Below are 20,099 nucleotides of genomic sequence, written 5' to 3' on the forward strand. Positions count from 1 at the left end.
AATTTACTACCAGTACTAAAAATACAGTGTGTTAATATGGTTGCTGTTTGATATAGTCCTAAATTTGGTTTTTAAACTAAATATTTCAGATGGTACCTCATGATGGTAGAGGTTTAGTCTGTAGATTGGAAATTAGTATATCTTCTCAGTAAAGCACAGAAATGAATTGTTATTTATTAAAAATAAATATAATTCAAGTTAATATAAAAAGCTTCATTATTCAATGACATAAAAATAAAAGCAATTAACAGACATTAATCACAATGGATTACTTCCAAACAAACTTGTCTTTAAAGGTATTTACAAATGTATGAAATGTTAAGATTGACTTGAGTTAGATTCAAGTATTATGTAACTTATTAACTGTAACACAATTACCTGGATAGCTCTTTTAACCAGGTGATTTAGATCTCTGATTTTAAATAAGCCAAATGGTGATGGGGGAGAGGCTCAAAGAAAAGGATTGAAAAGAAAAATTCTTCCAATGTAACTTATAGAAAAAAGCAATACATCATTAATTTCTATCATCATGAACTGAATGCCTCATCTACTATCAAATTTGTAATTCCACAGAAACAAGATCACAAAATATTTTTAATACTATACTGGACACTAATTCACAACCATAAAAGAGAGAGTAAACTAAGTCTGGGGATATTGTATCCACTAAGACCCAAATAAAAAGCCAAAAGGATTTGGAAATAACAGAGCAGACTTTGAATGCTTAGGCTTCAAATGTCTTGAAATATAATAATCTGCATGATGATCCTGTGAAGTAGGTTCTCTGTTATCATCTCAATCTGTACACGTACACTTATGTACATACAGAAAGGTAAGGAAATGTGCCTAACAACCCACGCTTGGTAGAGTAAATAGAGCCAGGTTTTAGAACCCAAGCAATCTGGCTCCTAAGCCCTAATGGTAAACCAAAGCTAGAAGTGTTTTCTCATTAACTACATATTTCTATTCACCATAATACTCTGCACCAAAAACATGTAGTGTTTCAAATAAATATATTTATTCAGCTTTATTATTTTCTATTCTATTTTATTCCAAAAACTGTTTTCATGAAATTTTACCACAAAACTCATGTGGGACATAAATATGTTTATAAAGTTAATTCTCAGCTGCCAGCTTCCCCAAAGACCTGTACAGGTCAGCTTCACAGGCATGTAGCTTGTGCTGTCTCCTAGAGCCCTGTGCTCAGAAAAGCCCCACGCTTGCTTTAGTGTTCTGTTTTTCTCTCTTAAAAGTCTTAATTACCTTTTGAATGAAGGGCCCTGCATTTTCATCTTGGACAAGGCCTCACAAATTATGTAGCTGGTCCTAGTTGTGAATTATATAAGCTATTAGAAAGAAATTATGAAAATGGGACTCAGGTTTGTTTGCTTTTTCCTCTTATTCATACCAAATCAATACTGTCACACTTATTCAATAAACAATTGAGTAAAACTTTAGTCATTATAGATATTGATTTAAAATGTTCCAGGGAAGAAAAATGTAAATGCCGAGGTAGTCTTCACCCAAATAGAGGTAAATGAAATCATTCTCCTTAGTGCGGAGTAGCAAAACTAGAGAAGAGAGATGACAAACTGTGTGAATATATTCATGCTAAGGATATGAAGAATATCCATTATATGCCAAATGGCAAGTAAAGGGTACGGAAGGTTGTTATCAGTACCTTGTGGCTGCAGGGAAATGGCAGCTAAGAATCCAAAGAGAAAAATAAGATTACCCTCAAAGCTCTAAGCAGTAAGAGCAACACCTAAAGACATAGAACACAGACACGCAAAATTACTTTAAATAAATGATTTCATGGTTTATCAACTTCATAAGCACAGTGAAAGAATGTATGCATTGCAAGGAATATTCTCCAGCTATGCAAGTTCAAAAAAAAAAAAAAAAAAAGGAAAATCAGCAAGGCAAACACTGACCATGAATACCCAATAGCTAGGAGATTGAGGAAGTGATTCTTGGTTGTTGCAACAGAGTTGTCAACAATCAACATGAATTAGTAAAATATTTTAGGGTGATGACTACAAATGTTTGATACATCTAACACAGCTTTCTAAGGTTCTATATTCAAAATGCTGTCTTTGATTATGATTTGGCTTTCCATAAGAGAAGAGAAGGGAAAAGAAGGAAAGAGGAGGGGAGGAGAAAAGAAGTAAGATTTTATGCACATCGGTTATTTAGGGATCTTGTGACACTAATTTGTCAAAGTCCATAGTATCTTCTGGTTAATTGTTGTTTTCCCATATGGATTTAGAACACGGTTAAATTGTGTTGCTAATTAATACCTGTTATAATATTCAGATCCGTGTGACAGATGTCTGTCACAGAGTAAACACATGAATTGATATTCTGGCAGCAACCTCAGTCTCTTCACTTTAAGTACCATGAGTTACCTTTTCAAGCCCTGATCACATTGAGTGGACTAACTTTGCACTGTCCTGACTCAGGACCTTCACCTTGGCTACTGCCTCTTTCTCTTCCCTTCTTAGTTGATTGCTTACCTGCCTTCAAGTCTCTATTTAAATGTCCTCTCCTCAGAGCAGAGGTTCACTATGCCCCCTGTATAATGTAAGTCTGTTTCCCTCATTTTCTCCCTGACACTTCCTTTTCCTAGGACTTTTTAGAATTTGCCATTATTTTCATGCCTTAATGTTTTTTATCCACTTTTTGGTTTTGGTTTTGTTTGATCTATCTCCCCAGTCAGGATTCAGATTCATGAAAACAATGACTATGACCTTTCTGTCCACTGTCCTATCAACAGTGCTTAGCACAATGTCTGCCACATATTAGGTGTCTTACATTTGAATTAACAAATAATTTCTAATTATAGTTCATGTAGAATATACACCTTTTCCCAAAATATGCCACCAACATTACAAATGGCCATGAACAGCGAAATGGGTACTGTCATTAGTGAAGACAGTGTCCAAACTACCCATTGATAGAAAGAGGTTGAAAGCCTAGGGGACTGGATCCCAGTGAAGAAACTTTACATCAAGCAAAAGGAAAGAATATATTTAGGGAAAGCACTATTTCAGTGGAAACCAAAATTTAACTTTTGAACAAACAGTAAGTGGCTTTTAACAGAAACGTATACCACGAGTTACCTCAAAATAATTGCTTATAAGCTAAATTCTTGGCTTTAGAAATGCCAATAGCAAAATATGCAAAAAAGGATCTTCTATATAGATTTTTCCAAAGGCAAAACACCATGAGGTTAATAATAAGTACTTGAGGAGAAATAAGGACTGCATGTAGTTAAAGGTGTGATCCTGGGACACCTGGGTGGCTCAGAAGGTTAAGCATCTGCCTGCAGCTCAGGTCCTGATCCCAGGGTCCTGGGATCGAGTCCCACATCAGGCCCCCTCAGTGAGGTGCCTGCTTCTCCCTGCTCCCCCTGCTTTCACCCTCTCTCTCTCTGACAAATAAATAATAACGAAAATAAAATCTTAAAAAAAAAAAAAAAAAGGTGTGTGGGGTGCCTGGGTGGCTCAGTCATTAAGTGTCTGCTTTCGGCTCAGGTCATGATCCCAGAGTCCTGGGATCGAGCCCCGCATCGGACTCCCTGCTTGGCGGGAAGCCTGCTTCTCCCTCTCCTACTCTCCCTGCTGTGTTCCCTCTCTCGCTGTGTCTCTCTCTGTCAAACAAATAAATAAAATCTTAAAAAAAAAAAAAAAGGTGTGATCCTTAGGAACGATCATCAAATTCAGGATTTGAAAGGCAGTTATCATTGGGGAAAGAAAATGGGGAATAACCTGCTTAGGGTTACAGAGGGAGTTTCTAATGTATTCTATTATTTTCCTTCTTTTAAAACTGATCTCAATTTTGGCAAATTCTAAGAGTTGATGAAGCTGGTCATGAAATAAATCATACAACTCTCTGTACTCTTTTGAATGTTTGAAATACTTCATAGGAAAAAATAATAAATGGCCCTGAAGGATATCCAAAATGAACATATAAATAATTTCAAGAAGGGCTGAAATTAATTGATAAAAATTGTTCTTCATTGGATAATGCAGCATACAATAAAATTCAATTGTTATTTAAATTTTAATTAACATACAGTGCAATATTGGTTTCAGGAGTAGAATTCAGTGATTCATCACTTACACACAACACCTGGTGCACAATCACAAGTGTTCTCTTTAATACCTATCACCCATCTAGCTCATTCCCCCACTCACCTCCCTCCATCAACCCTCAGCTTGTTCTCTATCATTAAGAGTCTCTTATGGTTTGTTTCCCTCTCTCTTTTTTCCCCCTTCCCATATGTTTCTCTGTTTTGTTTCTTAAATTCCACAATGAGTGAAATCATATGTTATTTGCCTTTCTTTGACTTATTTTTTAAGCATAATACATTCTAGCTCCATCCACATCATTGCAAATGGCAAGATTTCATTCTTTTTGATGACCAAGTAATATTTCATCATGTATATATACCAAACTCACTTTCAAAAATCCTTTGCAAAGAGTTTAGTTTGGTTCATGAATACAGTTAACATATGTAGGAAAGTTGGGGTATCAAGTTGTAAAGAAAGAGAAGATGTATCAAAAGAGACCTGACGTGCCACAATGTTGAGGATGCTATCTCTCTATATATGGCATCAGGGCATTCACTGAAGGACTTTGGGAGAATCTTACCTGCAAGGATACTGTACTATAAATGTTATGTTACATTTGTAACAGTGGGCAAACTGAGTGAGAGGAGACTGAAGACAACGTATCCAGTTTGGAACATGTTACAATGGTTAAAGCAAAAGAAAAAAATGATACTGAGAAAAGGAAAGTGTAGAAATCAAGAGAATAAAGTTTGGGTTTTTTTAAAGGAGTATTGTTAAAAGATGCTGAAGTAGGCCCTTTTCTTTGACTAGTATAAGTGATCCGTAGAGCCTGGAAATGAGCAGTTGCAGTAGATTTGCAAGGGCATAAAACAAAACATAAAACATGAAAGAGGACTGGAAATCGTTACACCTCGACGAGGTCCATCTTACCATACTATATTTTTTAAGATTTTATTTATTTTTAGAGAGAGAGAGAGAGTACATGTGCAAGTGGGGAGAGGGGGGAGGCACGGGGGGGTAGAGAGCATCTCAAGCAGACTCCATGCTGAGAGCGGAGCTTGATGCCAGGCTCATCTCACGACCCTGAGATCACGACCTGAGCCAAAACGAAGAGTTGGAAGCTTAACCAACGGAGCCACCCAGGCGCCCCCTAAATTTCTGTCAAATCCTATTTTAAAGTGTAACTGTTTCACATTTCTCCCTGGTTCTATATGTTCATTGACTTATTATGTTTACTGTTTACTGCCCATATCTACTAATAGGATAGACACATGTGGCTATTTAAACTTAATTTCAATTAGTTAAAATAAAATATTTGGTTCCTCAGTTATACTAGCCACATTTTATCCACATGTAACTATTGCTATCACAATGGATAGCCAGGATGAACATTTCTATCATCACAGAGAGTTCTATTAGATAGTACTGGTCTACATGCTCCCACTAGAAGTTAAGCTCCACGAAGACAGGGACTTTCATTTGCTCAGAAAAGTAAAACCCCAGCACAGAACAACCCCTGACATAATTGATAATTTTTTGTCAAATAAATGAGTAAATGAATTATCATTATTAGTTCAGAGTCACTGGAGGTAGACATAGCCTCTGCTATCATAATGCGATAGCCTAGAGAAGAGAGATACTATGCAAAATCAAATAAATACATAATTACCGACGTGATAATATGCTATGAGAACATGTAAGAAAAGACTCCCTCTCCTGGAAACTTTCTTCACCTGGTCTCTGGAACACCATAATCTCTTGATTTTATTCCAACCTTACTGGTTGCTTTACTCCTATACCAGCATCCTGTTAATATTGGAATGTCCCAACATTCAGTTTTTGGTCCTCTTTATTTATACTTCTTGATGATTTATTTCATGTAGTCAAGGACTCCTGAAATTCTATTTTGAGTCAGAGCTTTCTTCTAAAGTCTAGGCTCCTCTACCTAACTGTCCAGTTGGCATTTCCACATGACTATCTGATAGATTCTTAAACTCATATCCCAAACAAAACCGATTTGTCTCTCCAAAACCAATCATACTAATGATTCCCTATTGTATTTGATTGTTGTTCCAATGCTCTGGGTCACAAATCTTAGTTCATCCACAACTTCTCTGTTTTTAACAGTAAGTCTGGTTGGCTCTCCAAGATATCTATAATCCAACAACTTCTCACCCTTTCTCCGTTACTACTGTTAAAGCTACCATGATCTCTCTATAGTAACACTGCTTCTACCCATTCACCCATACAGTCTCTTACTTTTTTATAATAGTTTTCTTGAGATATAATTCACACAATATAAAATACACCCTTTTTAAAGTATACAATTCAGTGGTTTTTAGGATAGGGCTGTACAACATCACTACTATCTAAACTTTGAACATTTTTATCATCAGAAAGAAACCCTGCACAGATTCCCTATCCTCCCTTCCTCCAGGCTCTGACAACTAATAATTCAGTTTCTGTTTCTATGGATTTGCCTATTCTGGACACTTCATACAAATGGAATCCCTTCTATTTCTAGTTTATAGAGAGGTTTTTTTTTTTTTTTTTAAACTGATGAATAGGTAGGTGTTAGGTGTTGCCAAATACTTTCCATGGAATATGAATATGATCATGAATTATTTGCCCTTTTTTCTATTAATATGGTATATTACACCAATTTATTTTCATGTATTAAAACAACTTTGCATTCCTGGGATAAGACTCACTTGGTTTTGGTGCATAATTTTTTATATGTTGCTGTACTTAATTTGCTAGTATTTTGTTGAGCATTTTTTACGTCTATGTTCATAAGGCATATTCATCTACAGTTTTCTTTTCTTACAAGGTCTTTCATTTTAGTTTCACTTTAGTATCAGAGTAATACTGGACTAATAAAATGAGCTAAGAATTCTCTTCTTTATTTTTAAGGAGAATTTATGAAGTATTGGTATTAATTCTCCTATAAAAGTTTAGTAAGATTCATCAGCGAAGTCATATAAACCTGCCATTTGCTTTGATAGAAGTTTTATATTATTATGATTAATTCTATCTCTTTCCTTATCTAAGTCTATTCAGAGTTTCTATTCCTTTTTGAGTTAGTTTTGGTAGTTTGAATCTTTCTAGGAAGTTGTCCATTTCATCTAGTTTATTTAATTTGATGTCATATAAATGCAATACAAATGTATTCCCCTACAGTATTTCTGTAAGGTCATAACAGCATTATTTACAATAGCCAAGATATGGAAGCAACCAAAGTGCCCATCAACAGATGAATGGATAAAGAAGATGTGATATATATATACATATATACACACATAGATATATATACACATATACATATATATGTAGAATATTACTCAGCCATAAAAAGAAAGATCTTGCCATTTGCAACAACATGGATGGAACTAATAAAGAAATATTTTTTAAAAAAGAGTATTACAAAGGCAATTTAAACCCCTATGGAGAAGAGAGTGATGGACAGTCACTGCTGCTGAGAGATGAAGTAATCTGAGGTATGGAATATTCACTGCATTTGGAGACCTGGGAGCCATTAGTGGAGGAAAGAATATGTGTGGAGAGACTAGCATGGAGTGAGAGAAGGGGGAGAAGAGGAAAAGGCTAGAGTGATTTGAAACAAATCTTGAGGAGTTTGATTGTGAAGGGGAAGAGAACTCTAGCAACAGAGGAAGGTGAGGGAAAAGAGGCAGTTCTGTGCTTGTTTAAGGTGGAAGATGTTTGAGCACATGGCAATACAGATGGAGGGACTGGGGTAGAGAGAAAAAGATCAGTGAGAGAGGAACATTCCTGGGTAAGCAGGCAGTGCAAGCATTAAGGGACTGACAATGCATACATGGAAGGAAGGAGGAGGAGGGAATATCCTTGGTTATATCAGGAGTGAATAGAAAGTGTGGAAAGGAATGGAAGCATATTTTTAGGTCTGGTGGTGGGAAAGTTAAGGAAGTTCTTGAAAAGGAGAGAAATTACAAGTTACATGCAAAATATCTGTCCATCACTCTTAGTATACTAGATAATGATTTCAAGTAAAAAGTTTGATATTTAAGTGATTATATTAACAACATTTAAAATAGCATATAACCACAGAAGACCAATGTCACATCTGCTGCCAGTTCTTTGTCCATACTCCCTTGACAATCACAATTGCTCTACCTGTTACGGTGTTCTGCTGCAATCACCTTTGATTCTCTGCCTGGGGGCTTTCTCTGGCTGTGCAGGACAGACCAGAAGTGCACAGAAGCTCATGCTCCTGGGAGCAAACCATCAATCAGTGACTGATGGGTGTTGGAGGAAATATAGCTCAGCTTTCTCTCCTCTATGGAGATACCCCTAAGGCATGTCCCACACATTTCCTAGAGGACGTCAGTGGGAGGGGAGACCAAATCCCATTAGTCCTCATCAATAACCTGCTCAATACCTGTACCTTGTTTTGGCTCCCCTCCCTTCCCTTTGTCACTTAGCCATCTCCTCTTCTAGTGCCTCCTGATAGGACTTCCGAAGTTGATGCATATCTTACAGTCTGCTTCTGAGAGAAACCAAAGCTAAATGCAAACATCATTCAGTTATTCGAAGAAGGAAAAAATGATAATAATTAAATATTATTATTCAGGAGAGATATTAACTGTATTCGCTGGGAGCTAACTATCCGAGCAAGAAGCTATATTGTCCTTACCCCTGTAATTTGGATATTAAGAGTGATATTAATAAGGACATGAGCTCACAATCCTGAGAGCAAAATCAAACTGTGGAGGACATCCCTTCAAGAAGATCAGGATACTAATAATTTTGCTTATCATATATCATAAATAGAGTGTCACGCATATATTTTAAAACAAGTTAGTCATTGCTGTCTTTTGCTTTAACTCTCTCAGCAACAACAAAGACATTTTGCTTCCTGGGATGACTCCCATAACACCTACATGTGCCATTTGTCATCATTCAATTTTGTTAAAGCCAAAAAATACTTAAGTGACTTTTGTGTATATGGCGCTTAGTGTTCCCTATTAAAAAGCTGGAAACTTTGAATTTGATAATGCAATTTACTGCCATTCTACCACAAGGAATTGTTGTACCTTGCCCAATACCTTCCTCCCAGTAGGCACTCAGTACGTGTTTGATAAAAAGTAATGGTGAACAGTACAGAGCTGCATTTGAATGGTCAGCAAAGTGCCTATAAAAGTAGGAAGAATGAAGAACAATAATAAAACCCGTATGTACTGTGTTTCAGTACAATCATTTTTCATTATAGCTCTACATTTTGGTCTTAGATTCTTTGTGATAATTTAGAAATATATCAAATATATTAAATATATGACATTCCCTCTCAGTGTTAGATTTCTGGTGCTTTTTAATTGTTGCTTCTTTATATATTGTTTGTTCTTGTAGTTTTGTTTTACCTTGTTTTTTTTGTTTGCTTGTTTGTTTTTGTTTGTTTGTTTACCTTGTTTTTTTCCTACTAATGAAAATGGATTAATTTAAAAAGTATAGCTCATTTAAGAATCCTGAAAAAAAAAAAAGAATTCTGAACAACTATCAAGATGACTATATGCTTATGAAAAGGAAACAAAAAGTCCTGAAAGAATAAACTAAATACATCCCTTCATGACAGTCATTGATTCTGAGTTACAATGAACCTGAATTAAAATCACTGCAGGTTTCATCTATCCCCAAAAGGGTTTTTGACTATTCTGGCCCTTAGAACCATCACCAGGTAGAACATCTTAGTGCCTCTCTCTCTCTTTGAAATGTCTTTCTTTAATATCTAATGATTCAGCTTACTCTGGTGAGGAAATTGAAGACACACCTCTCTCCCCAAAGCAGTAGTAAAGGAAATCAAATAGGAAAGCAAAGGGGAGACTGAATACACACTGATTCCCATCAGTTTAGTGGGGCGATTTGGCCCAATTAACAAATAGCTACTAAGGGTTTACTAAGTACAGTCCAGAGACATCCACAGCCTCACAGACAAGGGAGAGACTGTTTCCAAAGGAAAGTTGTATGTGGTACCAGAAGCAATTTATGTTCCTCAAGGTAATGTTTCATCAAGCAGTTGCTACATTCTCAGTGTGGGACTCTGACAAGCAAAAGACAGAAGATGTGCTCAAAGATATCACTTCTACTATTTCAAGTTACGTTCTCTTGTGAGGAGATTCTAGTGACCCTATTCTTTCAAATTTTAAAAGATGATATTTAGATCACATGGGATATGCTAGAACACTAAGAATCCATATTTCAGTCTGGGCACAGGCTATTACAAATCTAGTATTCCTGAGTTAGTAACTTGGAGCTTATTAGTTGTTCTCTAAGTACCGATAGAAACCAGATTAACAACTAACTTGTGAGAATTTAAAAATGAAAACTATGCTCATATAAATTTACATTTTGCTCCCAAAATGCATATTAATAAGAAAGGATCCTCATATCCAACATATAATAAAGATAAACTTTTATATTTTTAAGATAATGAATTATTTTATGTCAACAGGAATTGAAAATTCTTAATGCACTAAGAAATATAATTCATATATGTTGCTAATATGAAGGGATCAAAAACCTTACTGTATTCATTTTCTTTATTTTTTTTTAAAGATTTTATTTATTTATTTGAGAGAGAGAATGAGAGACAGAGAGCACGAGAGGGAAGAGGGTCAGAGGGAGAAGCAGACCCCCCGCTGAGCAGGGAGCCGGGATGCGGGACTCGATCCCGGGACTCCAGGATTATGACCTGAGCCGAAGGCAGTCGCTTAACCAACTGAGCCACGCAGGCGCCCTTCATTTTCTTTATTATAAAAAGGTACATAAGTTAAAGCATGACAACTGACTTTATTTTATGATCTTTTCCCCATCCCCACAGAATACTGCTGTCGACAGCAAAATAATGTTTATCTTGCAAAATAACTTTTCTGTTCTTTCTTTATTATTTTGTAGAAGGGAAGCATTTAAATGTAATATAACTATTGGAAAATACAATCCAAACAATTTCAAAAGCTCATATTGAAGATGGCTTTCAAATATGCAGAATTCTGCCTATTTCTAGTCTTGGTAAAAGGTACCACGTCAGTTGTCAAACTCTGAAACTCAGTCTGACTTCCTTACTCATACTCTACATTTTAATTGCTCACTGGGCTCTGTCGATTACATTTCCTACATATTTCTTGAAGTTTCCTTTCCTTCCCATCCTCACTAGCAATGGCCTCTGGAATGGCCTCCTTTAGTCCTCCTGCCACCCATTTTGCCAACTCCTATCTACCTTCCATGATACTACTAGAGTATTCCCTCCTAAGTAGAAATTATGTGATGTTTCTTCTCTGATCATCTGATCAAACTTTTTTTCAATGACTCTCCTTTGCCTAAAGATCAGGTTTGAAGATTAGAGCATGGCACATAAGACCCTTCATGATCTGTCTTTGTCCACAATTCCAGCCTGATCCAATGCTGTTCTATAATGCCTACCTCAGCCATACAACCATCCATGTCATTCTCCTTCATTTCTTTGTTTTTTTCACACTTGCTCTTTTCCTCCATATAAAGCGTCCTCTCAATTAATCCTTGTTCTTAAAAAGTAAGCTCAGACAACACATCCTCTATGAAGTTGTCCCTGCCATCCCTGGGGTACTTAATTAGTCTTTCTGTTGGTTCCAGAAGTTTTTACTCCTTCGAATGAAATAATCAAATCACCTTGTAACTTTTAATGCATGAGAAGTTATCAAATGGTCCTGTGTTCCCCCCACTCTATTCACTACTCAAAAGCTCCCAGCACTTTGTTTTATATGAGTAACATGGAGCATCCCAGATAATCATAGAATGATATAAAGCAACATCCTAAAAACAATCATTTATCATTCATTGTTTGCTATCATGTAGTTTACGTTTTCTTTAGAAATATGTACGAAATTCATTTTGATCCTCTTGTTCAACTCTAAATGGACAGCAGATTATGATCAAGGATAAGGCCTTATGAATCCTGACACACTTAAATATGAAATAAATCAAGTTTCTCTTTATGCCTTAGATAATCCGAAATAAATTACATGTAGGAGTATTATGGTGGTGGTAAAATTCTGAATTACTTTAATCATATATAGAAAAATTTTAAGGCAGAGTTTTAGATTTATGTGCTAAAAACATTAGATCACTTGCTTTTTTCAAGTAGAACGCAGTTCTCACATTCAAAAATCCAACATTTTTCATCTACAACATTACAAAGTTAAGTGCATGGGGAGCCTTGTTGGCACTGGTACAAACCATTGCTATCTTCCCCTGAATCTCCTGGATCAGCCTCAAAAGAAACTGCACTTACAACACAGAGCTTATTGATATTCTAATTTGATGATAGTATCACTTTTCTCCTTAAAAATAAATTTGGCTTAAAGTGGTATAGAAGGAAAAAAGAAATCTCCTAAAGTAATTAACTTTATCACCTGTCACTGGATGCTATTTCCTGATGGCATGTGCACTGGAAAATGTTATGACTACTCTACACTTAACCTGTAATTAGGAACTTTTGGAAACTTAGGTAGCAACCTTTAAGACTTGTCCTATCTGTTGAATTCCCATTGTGTGATAATAAAAGGAACTGAACTGCCGATTAAGCATTTACTGTATGCCTGGACTAGATTAATTATATATATATATGGTTAAAATATATATATATAGTTAATATTTATTTTTATGATCATCCTATGAACTATACATAATTATATTCAATTTATCCCTCATTTAAACTCAATAGCTGATAAGGCACAGAGCTGCACTGAAACATTTTTCTCTGGCTTACATCTCATCCTTGTAACTACTCCAGTAATAAAATGTTATTCAAAAATACAAGGATTTTTCATTTAGCTTAAAACTGTTTGGTATCTTCAGTAGTACCAGTAAAATTAAACCATACACACTTATTACACACCTGTCAGACACCAGCCTTGTTACATATTTAGAGGGCTATAATAATACAGAAATAATAAAGAAACCTGTCATCTAGTTAGGTAATCAGTGCTAGTTTTATGCAAAACATAATGTCATTGAAACTTCAGCATGAAAACTTTGTATGGATATGTATGTGACACACACACATATATAGTTTTCATCTTATCATATATATCATATATGTATCTTATCATGTGTATACACACATACATGCCCTATATAAATGTGTCTGTATTCTATATTGGGATAAAGATTTTAACAGGTGTTATATGTATGTGTGTGCGTGCACACATATAAATATACAAATTTTGGTGTTGAACCGCCCCTTATTTAAATCAAAAGACATAACACTCTAGCTGAAATCTGGTACTTCTGAAGAGAGCTACCTGTAGAAAGACATGGAGAAATGAATTTTCTTTCCTTTCTCCTTTCTTTCTTCCTGTTTTTCTTCCTTCAAAATAAAACATAATTGAGTGCCTGGTACACTATGCAATTCACTTAGATAAAAGACGAGGACCATAGTATGTAGCCACCATAGTCTTGGAGGGAAAAGAAACAAATAAATAGAAGTGTGCGCAAATGGTAAAAATCATCAAATGTGTGAAAGTGCGGTGTGAGAAGGCTGGGAGTGGGGGACGGTAAGGAGAAAAGCAGCAGGAGTGAACTCAGAGCTGGGGTGTCAGAAAAGGCTTTGTAAGCCATCCTTTTATCGACAAGGCATGCTCCTTTTTACCTATTTTTTCTTTTGGTTTCAGAACATTTCCCTTCCATCACTTCAACTCATTTTATTATAGTCTCACAGTTGCAAGCTAAGAAGAAAAGCAGGATAGCTATCACCTTTATGAAATATTTATACTTGTGATAGTCCCCTTTGGTGAAATTTTAGTAAACCTTGATTTTTACCTAAGGAGAAAATCCTAAGGAAGTAGATCACAGCATAGAATTTGGACCTCAAAATGAAACTGGTAGTAGAAGGAACTTAACAGAAAAGATTCACTAGATGCAAGAGAGAAATGAAAAGATTTTTAAAAATTTAATGATGAAATTAAAATGATGACAGAATTTTCTGGTAGTCTTTTAAAATTGTTTTGGATGCTACACCTAGATGTGGTCAGGAAATGCTCATTTTAATTTAATTCAAGTTCCCAAACTCAGCATTCTTTGCGATTCACAGCATCGTTTTACTTCGATCTGTTCTAGGCCTGTCCCTGAATCCTAATTACATCTACACATTTTTCAAACAAGAAAATATTTTTCATTTTTTAAAGATTTTATTTATTTATTTGACAGAGAGAGACACAGTGAGAGAGGGAACACAAGCAGGGGGAGTGGGAGAGGGAGAAGCAGGCTTCCCGCAGAGCAGGGAGCCCGATGTGGGGCTCGATCCCAGGACCCTGGGATTATGACCCAAGCCGAAGGCAGACGCTCAACGACTGAGCCACCGAGGTGCCCCACAAGAAAATATTTTTATTTTAAACCATTGCTACTAAAAAAATTGTAGAGATACCAGAATTTTTTTTTTGCAATCAAAATTTTTAAAGTCAGAATATTTGGAAAGATATATATGTAATAACATTCAAGACTTACGCAGGAAAAATTGACCTTTCAAAAATAGCAACTACAGACCATATTTGAAATCAACATTGGATTTACTATTTATTAGTGTAGAGCATACCTTTAATTTCTCAGCTCTGATCACATCCCTCACATAAATATTTCAATGTAAGTATTCAAGTTGCTTTATTCTTCTTTCATTTGCACTTACATTTTATCCCTTTTCCTTCTGTGCTCTGATACAATGTTATGAACAGTTGATTTTCCCTCCATCCTATATTCAGATTCCAGCACCACTTCCTACAAAAATACTTGTTATATAAATTTGTAAGTTGATACATTTGGGATTTTACCAGAAAATGATTCCCACTGTTCACCTTTACTTTTTCTGGTCATTCCTGGCAGTCTTTTAAAGTGCTATTTCAACTCTCCAGACAGTTTTAAAAGGCAGCTGTGGTACAACCCCAGCTAATAGATCAAAGAGATTCACCCCATGTTTGCCTTCACTGAGTTCAGAAGTGGGACTCTTAGCCGTTCGCTGGAAGGGCAGAAAACCACTGATAAATGAGCCTTTGCACCTCATGCAATGAAAACACCCAGTTTATAGTGACAGGGACAGTTATAGCTAAATCAAGGTATTTCATTTGTGCCCTGATATTCCTCACCCTCAGCTCTCCTGTCTGGAACGGACACTACATTTCTGAACTCTATTTACAACTGTTGAGCTTCAACAATCTGCTTATATTTGTGACTCACTGATTACGATGACGAAACAGAAACAGTAAGTGGGCTACATAATTTATTTTTCCTTTGGTCCTCCCAGAAATAATGTTTGCTTCTCCTCTCAGTGTGAAAGTTTTTATATATCCCATCTGTAAATGTTCACAAGAATATAAATCCAATGCAGAAATGAAATACATCATTTCCAGAAAATACTGGGCAGTTCTCTTTAGTGCCTAAGAATATATCACCACATAAAGAGAAGAACTGGAATCTCCTTCTGCACCTGTAAGAGGAAATTTAGACTTTTTAGGACTTACTTAGTCAGGTAATTTCATCCAGTGTCCACTCCTATGCATAATACTTGACTCTATGTGGCCAAAAAACAATGAGGTCAGATCACCACTAAGGCTCTTAACAAGGGAGACTACTGTCTGCAATCAAGAAGGCTGTGTGCATCCATATTGATTTTGGAGAATGTCTGGAGCAGAGTGCCTGGATCAGACAATTTGATGGGGGATGAATAGTCAGGGCTGGACCTAGATCAAGCTGTAAGGAAGTTTTCTCTGAAAGGCCTTACTACTATTTTTTCATGCCTAATGTTTTCTCTGAGCAATAGAGTTGTCCCCATGCCCCCCAAAGGTTCAACAATTATTTACTCAGCACCAGCTTTGGGCATATCATTTTCACAATGCTGTGGAGGATGCAAAGAAGCACAAGTGAGTTCACTGTTCTTTTTTAAGTGTATAAAACAAGAAGCCACAAACTGTAAGAAAATAATTATTGTATTTATTATAACCATTCTTGATGGTCTTGATGGTTGAGACCTTGTCATTATTCTTGACTTTCATTTTCCACATCCATCCATGAGGAAATCTGTTGGCTCTGTCTTCAAAATATCCCAAATCCTACCACCTGTCACGATCTCTATGTTACCACTGTGGTCCAAGCCATCTCCGTCTCTCGCCTGGATAACAATAATGCCCTCTTAAATGGTCTCCCAACTTCCATCTTTGCCCTTGGACAATCTACTTTCATCACCTCACACAGAGTGGATCTTATGAAACGTAAGAAAATGGAATGGAATCATGCCACCCTTCTGCTTGGAACTCTGAAATAATTACCCATTTCATATAGAGTAAAAGCCAAGGCTCATATAATGGCCAAAAAGCCCTAAGCAATGCAGCCATCCTCTTCATTCCATATTTAACTTCATCTCCTACTAATTTCCCCTACCATCAACTTGGCCTCCTTTCTCTAGGCACACTTTCACCTTAAAGCCTAGAACTGACTGCACCCTTCCCCATCCTAAAGTGCTCTTTTCCCAGCTGTCCATATAGGCGACTCCTTCAACCTTCTTTAAATCCTCATGGAAATGTTAACATCTCAATGTGGCCAATATTGACGACCCTGTATAAACTGGAAAATGCTCTCTTACTCCCAGTTTCCCCACTATTCATGTCCCTGCTCTACTTTTCTTTGTTTATTTTTATTTTCTCCATAGGATTCATCACTTACGTCCAGACTATATATTGCACTTATTTACTATGTTTGTTTATTTCTGCTCCACTCACAAAGATGTAAACTTAGGAACAGTAATCTGCTTTGCTCACTGATGCATTCTAATGGGTTAAAACAGTTGCTGGCAGTACTTGGCACCCAATAAATACTTATTAAATCAATGAATACATTTATGAAAGAAAGCATTAAAAATAGCTATCTTTTACTGAATGCTTACTATCTGCCAGTGCTCTGCTAAGTATTTCGCACTCATTACCTTGCCTCCTCTCACAAAACCCTGTGAGATAGGTACTCCTCCTTCTCTTGGCAGATGCAGAAACTAACATTTAGAAAAGTTTGTTACTTGTCCAAGGTTACACAGCAGGTAAGTGGCAGAGCCAGGATTGAAACTCATGTCCAACACTAAGTCCAACACTTTGGATGTTAGCACTGTGACACACCGAAAACAGCAACCTGATGCACTACACAGTTCTGCATAATCATAAGTTCTGTTAGGTGTAGGAAAGGATTTAAGTTTTGGAGACTGGGAAGCAGAAAGTAATTATCAAGCGGTAGGTTATTCCCAGAGTCTAATCCTAATTTACAAAAATTTTCAAAGGAAGATACTGGCTCATAATTTTTTATAGAAAAAGGCAAGAAAAACACAAGGAACAAGAGTGAATTTTAACTGGTTATCCTTTTAATTCATTTCATCATATCTTGATTCTTAACTTTCTCCTGGGAATTACTCCTAAGCTTCTCTAATGCCTGACCCCTGTTCTTGGCCTTCAATTAATGCAATACCTATACTCGTCCCTCTTCTTCTGCACATTAGCTCATTTCAGTTTGAATTTGTCATCTACTTCTGCCCCATCTATGTCAGACCTGGCACCCCTTGTGTCTTAGATTCCAAAATTCCTTGGAGGAGGAAAGGCCTGGATATAATTACACACACTAACTCGCTTTATACATACCTTACAGGCAGCCATCAACTGAGTAGACTCTTAATATGTGCATTCTGATAAAAATATCCTGGTCTACTCCCTTCGGAGGCACCCTCCACCCACGCCAACACCTCACTTTCTTTCTCATTTGCCTGGTGAGTCATATCAGCACTGGCAATTTATATTAAATGCTTCAATCCCAAATTCTTGCTTTCTTTTTTTGTCCGTATTTTCTTAACCCGAATAGTCCTTCTAACTGCAGTTGTTTGCTTCTTCTGGTCTAAACATGGAGGAATGTACAGCAGTCAATAGACTCCTAGCATTTCAAGGAGCTAAACAATATTTTTGAGGATTAAACATCCATCATGCTTTAAAAATACTTCAACAGATTGTCTTTCTAAATGGTGCCTTAAACAGCAGTTGTCCCTTCCTTTGCAAGCTCAGTGAAGAGATAATATATCCTTTGGGGTCAGGCTATGCTCCATTTTCTCCCCAGTGGACCCTTTAACTGCAAATAACTTTTCTTAAATGGATTCTCAAATTTCTTTTTAAATCAAAGTTATCATTAAATTAAAGAAAATAAGAGAAGAATTGTTACATGTACAAAGCATTCACTTTAGCACTTCCTGCAGGGTGGCTTATTTAAGTATGTAGGATTCCTGATTTTCCCACTGCCAAACATGCCCCCTAATCACAAGAACCCTCAAATAATCAGGACTATGCTAAGCACGGCACTACCAGAGCACTATTAGAAGAAACTACATCATGGTCTAATACGCTACAAGTTTTCTGCCTTGTTTTCATTTTTTTTTTTTTATCATTTTCTGCATTACTTTAAAGTATAACTGGGTCAATTAGAATGGTGGTTCAACCGTAAGACTCTTAAAGGCTCTTTCTAATATATGTGCCATCAGCTTATTAGACCACTTGGAACTAAATGTGGTTAAAACAGTTTTGTTTACATTTCTCTTCCATTATTCTCATAACGGCACCGATGTATTACCCATTCCAAGAGCCATGAGCACTCATCTCCAGCTTCATTGAACCTGCTGGGATGTAACATCTCTTTCCTCACATAAGGCTTCAACATCATGTCCCTGTTAACTGCTAGCTGGATCACGGCCCTCGGTGCCCCAGCCCACATCAGTCCTCATGGGAGAATACCACTTACTTCCAAATGCACCCTTTTAAGTTTCTAAAATCAATTTCATCAACCGCTGTTCTACTATGCTCCTCACAGAACTTTAATAACTCTGGAGTTCTCCAAAAATCAAAATCCGCTTCCTTTGTTCAGCTTGTAATCTCTTTTCCCAAGACCTCTGATTTTATCCTGTCCAGTCCTTCTCTATAAATCTGCCAAAGCCAGTCTGCCAGGTGATCTTCTGACTTTCTTGAAATCTCCCATTCAAGAATCTTTTTGCCACAGCTTCTTCTTCTTCACACTCTTGCCCAGGCACAAAGCATCTTGCAATTATCTACTGGGTACGGCAAACCCACTGAGCAGAAAGCGACCAATGCTTTCCAGCTTCCCAAATTGATGGCCTCGACCAGCTCCTCTCCTCGATGTTTATCAGGCAATTACAGGGGGTTGGCAGCAGCTGTAGGACAATAAGGAAGCCTTTGAGGGATTTAGAATCTGCATATCTAATCACTGAGATTTACAGGAGCCCTGGATCTGCAGAGATTGTCATAGGACAATCAGGGACAAATCTAATGGTTTCAGAATTAGCCTAGTCTATTTTCCTAAGGAGATGGAAGGACAAGACCACACGGCTGCCCGGCAGAGGTTTGATCTAGTGTTAGAGAGAATGCTTATTTCCCCTTCCTCACATTTTCACAGACCTTCCCCTACCCAGAGGGAACAATCTTGAAACAACCCTTTTTAGCTGCACTTGTGAGCATAGCATAATGTGTAGAGATGCTGAATCGCCATGTTCTATACCTTAAGCTAACATAACATTGTGTGTCAACTATACTCAAATATAATAATAACAACAATAATAACAATATCCAAAGAAACCCACTGAGGAAAAAAGAAATAACGCTTCCAGCCCCAGTAACTACTCGTTCATACCTCCCCTGAGAGAGAAGTAATTTTTATGACAAGTGAGGTCACGGGAAGGAACTGAACATGTCACAGCTCTGCCACCTTCTCTGGTTTACCATCTACCTGCCCCAGGAGAACTGTACCCTCTGTTCTTTTTTCTTGCCATGCTAAACATACATCAGTCTATGCCTGTCATCTAGAGACAGAGCCGACAGTGTCCCTTTCTGGTTCTATGTTTTGGGGTTCTACACACGTGGAACAGTGGCCAGGAGTATGTGTCTGCATCCTCAGGCCCAAACAGTCCCTGGGGTGAAGTATTAGGGAGACTGAGGA

At 36.9% G+C, this 20,099-nt stretch overlaps 1 protein-coding gene across 3 annotated transcripts in view; it reads right to left on the minus strand.

Moving 5' to 3' along the window:
• Nucleotides 1–20,099, minus strand: part of GABRA2 (gamma-aminobutyric acid type A receptor subunit alpha2) — a 117,354-nt gene that overhangs the window by 70,102 nt on the left and 27,153 nt on the right. The window lies entirely within an intron of this gene.

This window comes from Mirounga angustirostris, unplaced genomic scaffold, assembly GCF_029215605.1.
Source record: "Mirounga angustirostris isolate CCGP_5_RB_7025 unplaced genomic scaffold, mMirAng1.0.hap1 SCAF_2, whole genome shotgun sequence".
NCBI classification, from domain to species: Eukaryota; Metazoa; Chordata; class Mammalia; order Carnivora; family Phocidae; genus Mirounga; species Mirounga angustirostris.